The sequence below is a fragment of the Epinephelus moara genome, chromosome 4 (genome assembly GCF_006386435.1).
Source record: "Epinephelus moara isolate mb chromosome 4, YSFRI_EMoa_1.0, whole genome shotgun sequence".
NCBI lineage: Eukaryota > Metazoa > Chordata > Actinopteri > Perciformes > Serranidae > Epinephelus > Epinephelus moara.
This window is the reverse complement of record NC_065509.1, coordinates 44,827,994-44,832,652: the sequence shown is the minus strand read 5'-3', so window position 1 is coordinate 44,832,652 and position 4,659 is coordinate 44,827,994.

Below are 4,659 nucleotides of genomic sequence, written 5' to 3'. Positions count from 1 at the left end.
GCCCTACGCTATCTGCTGGCAAAATACATTTATTTTATTTTATGGTCTTGACATTAACCTGTCATATTGTTGAGTTATCAAGGACACTTCCGTGTTTTTGTGTGTATACAGGAATGTTAAAGATATCATTGAGGAAAACGAGGTTGATGTGACGTTGTTGAATCAGGGAATCCGTGCGTCCACCACAGGAGAGGATCCTAATTGACTTTACATTGGCACGTAATTTCAACCCATTATGTGCTGCCACCACGGAATGCGGTGTTAAGAGGTCGTGGTCATTTCACGTATTTTTGTGAGATCAGGTTGTTGAAGCTGCACGTGATAACTACCTGTGACTCCTGCAGACTCACCTGTCTCTGAGTGAAGTCTGATTTTAACCTGCCCACTAACAACAGAGGCCAGATGTTGGTGGGTTTGTAGTTCAGAGGGAAAGAGACTGAAGTGACTTCAGTATCAGCACCTGCAGTTTGTTTCATCTCAAACCAACAGACAACATTTAACCACGAAGAAGACTTCTTCCTCACGTTACCCCAGCAGCTGGTGTCCTGCTCTGATCATTGAGGATGACCTCTGACCTCCTCATGACATGGCTCCTAACTCTGTGAGGAACAAAATACACGAATATAAAATCCCTGTGAAGCTGCCTGTGTTTCATCATCTTTATTTAGAAAGCCTGTGATGACGACAGAGTGTGACACGTTATCAGTGATGAGCCAATTAGTGAGGTCACATGGGTCGAGTGTGTGACAGGGAAAACACAAACAAACGAGACAGACACTAAAGCTAAGAATAGATCCACGACGGGCAGACTGTTCCTGCTCATGTCTTCAGTGTGTTTGTGTGTGTGTGTGTGTGTGTGTGTGTGTGTGTGTGTGTGTGTGTGTGTGTGTCGTGACAGGATGTTTTTGGTCTTAAAGCCGTCTGCAGTTTGACTAAACAGAGTTTTCTTGGTCAAACACGAGCGAGTCCCGACCCTCTCACCGTTTCTCATTAAACATCGGAGCTGTGTTTTCTGAGACTTTGTCCTGTCGGTCAGTCACAACCTCAACTGCTTCTTCTTTAAATGATTGTGTTTATGTGTCCTTTGACAAGACATCCCAGGTGTCTCTGTGGACGTCTCTCATGGATCTTATCCTTCCTCCAGCCCTCTGCTGACTGTTGAGGTTTATCCAGTTTCCTGGGCTCTTCTTCTCTCCAGCAGGAACACCCACACTGACAGACAGAGAACACAGCTCATTTTAAAACACTTCAGTACAAGTTTCAACAAATCAACATAAACGTGCCTTCAACTTTTTTTAATTAACATCAGAATATTGAAATTTACATGTCTCGACTTTTACAGAATGTCTCCAACAGTCAGTGAGACTGAGGTGTCCTCGAGGAGGGTTCAAATATCCTAAATACCAAACCAGTAGGTGCAGCTGACTTTGAGGTGGTGCTGTGAAAAATAACTAATGACAAATGACTGAAGAAAAAGAGTGTCAGACAGCAAAGACGAACTGTTGTTCAAACAATTCAAACCGCCACAGGTCATGCTGGAGGTCACGGTGTGATGAAGCCAACAGAACTACATCATCTGCAAAAAGCAGAGATAAAATTCTGAGGTCCCCAAACTGGACCCCTTCCTCCCTCCGGCTGCACCTCGAGATCCTGTCAATTAATATCACAGACAGGATCAATGAAAAAGCACAACCCTGGCGGAGGAGAATGTGTTTGGCTTTGTGCCGAGAATTCGGACAAAGCTTTCACTTTGGTCATACGGGGACCGGATGGCTCGTAGCAGCGTCCCTGGTGCCCTGTATTCCCACAGTACCAGAACTCCCTCGTGAAACGCTGTTATAAGCTTTCTCCAAGTCCACAAACACATGTCAACTGGCTGGGCAAACTCTCACGACCCCTCCAGCAGCCCTGCGAAGGTAAAGAGCTGCTCCACTGTTCCACAACCAGGACAGAGTACACACTGCACCTCCTAAATGTGAGGTTCAACAGCCAGCCGGAGCCTCCTTTCCAGCACCCTGGGATAAACGTTCCCGGTTATACGGACATAGGGCTCCGTAAAATAACGGCTATGTCCATTATTTTACACAGACCTGTGCTCAAACTGAACTTAATACAAATGTTAGACGTAGTGATTTAATACAAAGTCAATGAAAAGATGCAGGTGAGTAGAAACAGATGCAAAACTTGCTCTGTGTGGCAGCGCAAAGATTCATCCACCCAAAGTGAAAAAGTATTGGTTTGAGGGAAAAAAGGAAACGTGGGGAAACTGAAGGGAAAAGTAAATAGAGGGTCCGCTGCCACACAAACACACACATGCTAACTAACATCTGTGCGACTGCAGAAACATCTCAGAGTTCAGATTTTATTACACAAGGTAAAAAGTTGAAGGTAAGAAGTTGTAGAAGACATTGTCAGCTGTTAGCTGTCAGCTGTCAGCTGTTAGCTGTTAGCTTCGCTCACTGGGTCCATGTCATTGGTTCGACAGCCCATTGGTTCGACATCCCATTAGTCCAACTGTCCGCGGTGCTGAACGGCTCGCGGCGGGCGTATGGTGCGCCGCGACCGGCTTGAGGCGGAGCAGGCTCACGGCTTATGTGTTTGTCACTTTCTTTTTCATTTTAACCCACACCATGATCTTTTCCTGACCCTAACCAAGTGGTTTTTGTGCCTAAACCTAACCAGACCTTAACCACAGGGCATCATGATGATTTCGGAACGGACTTCGTAACAATGGGATGTCGGACCAATGGGCTGTCGAACCAATGGGCAGTTCCCCGCTCACTGGCCTGCATCTAACAAGGTGAAGCTGCTGAGTGTCCGCTTTCCTCGATGCTCACCTGGCATCATCACATAGTCCCCTCCCCCACAGCACACGCGCGCACACACACGCACACACACACACACACACACACACACAGCCTTGGCAATCTGCTTAATTTATCCACACTTATGAATCGTACTGCTGCTGTCCCTCTGTCTCTGTCCTCTCATAGCCCTCTGTCTCCATCACCTCCCCCTCCCTGTCCGTCTGTCTGTCTGTCTTCATGTCTCCGTCCCTCGGCCCTGCTCATCCTCCTCTCTGTCCTGTGTGTCAGTCCTGTTGTCCTTGAGACGCCTGGCTGCTTCTCTCCACGGTTGGTTGAAATGTCAGAATAACCTGCAGCTTCCTGTTTTCTGCTTCCAGCGGCTCACGGGCGGAGCAGGAGTTTCCTCAGGTGAGCAGCTGGAGACGGAGCGACGAGCTGATTCTGCATTCAGCAGCTGAGCTCACAGCACAGTGTGTCTCACAACATCATACAATAAGACGATACAAAATGGGATCAAGCAAACGCTCATTAAATCAGTGAAATCAGAATCACGTCAGATTAAACAAAGTTATCAGGATCTTAAAACTCATCAGAGTCCACAGCAAAGAACTCAAACAAACTAAGATGAGATTTAAAGAGTTTATTATCTGAGTGAAGATCGTTGTAACTGAATTGTTTCAGACAGTTCATGTTTGTTTAATAAAGTTTTCATCAGTTTTACTTAAGAAATCAAATGATGGCTTGATTTCCTGTCCACAGATCCACAGATCACAGAGACTGAACCCTCCTCATTCATTATAAAATACTGAGTCAACCTCCTGTGCTTTGGGTCACATTTAGTTCATCAGCAGATTGTTGCTGTGATAATGTGTCAAAGTGAAAGGTTTAAAAAGTTGTCTCCACCATGGAGGAAGAAAGAGACAAACACACCTGGTGGTCACAGTGAGGTGGAGCTGAGCCATGAAGCTGCTAATTACTGATGAGCTGCAGGTGTTAGCTGCTGCTATAGATCACCTCTGTCTCTCTTCTTTAATGATCCTCCTGTCTCTGTATTTATCTTAATGTCTCAAATGTCACACCTGGCTGAGGTCACACCATCAAACTACAGAGCCGTCTGATTATTTACAGTTTAGACATTGATGGAGTCCCAGTCTGCGCTGATGACAGGGTGAAAAGGTGACAACATTCAGCTTTAATATGTGGAGTTCCAGTCCACATGTTAGCGTGAGGACATAATTAAAACTCAGCCAGGGTTAATGTAATGTTACTGCGACAGAAGTTAATGTGAGGAGGACATCAGATCAGGGTTCAGAGACAGGTCCAAAACTGTACTGAAGTAATTTGCACTAAGCTAAAAATGAGTTTGGTATTTGCTCTTAACAGCATTTGCAACTGCTGCTGGTCAAGTAGCTTCATGTTACCATGGAAACACTCAACATTACATTCCAACTGTGATGGACAGGTGTTCACCAAATCAAAACTACTCAAATTCATTCAGGCTAATAAAACAGACCTGACACATCGTAGAAATGACAAGTGAAATTATGATAACTCCACCTGAAGAAAGTCTTAGCTTCAGGAGAGACTTCATGATCTCCTCATGACTCCATCACCACAGACCTACCATTTCAAAACCTCAGTGCATCTACATGAATCTCACAAATTATCTATTTTTAAACAGGAGTTGTGCAGATTAGCAGGAAAGCCCAATCAGTCTTTTTTCAGCATTGGCAGTATAAAAACAAAATCGGGGAGTGCAGCAAAATGCCACCTACCTACTTTTGTTTATACAGAATGTGCCTTTTTCGGGGCAATGGGGGGCGTGAGCAAGTAACAAAACGTGTAGCTCAGC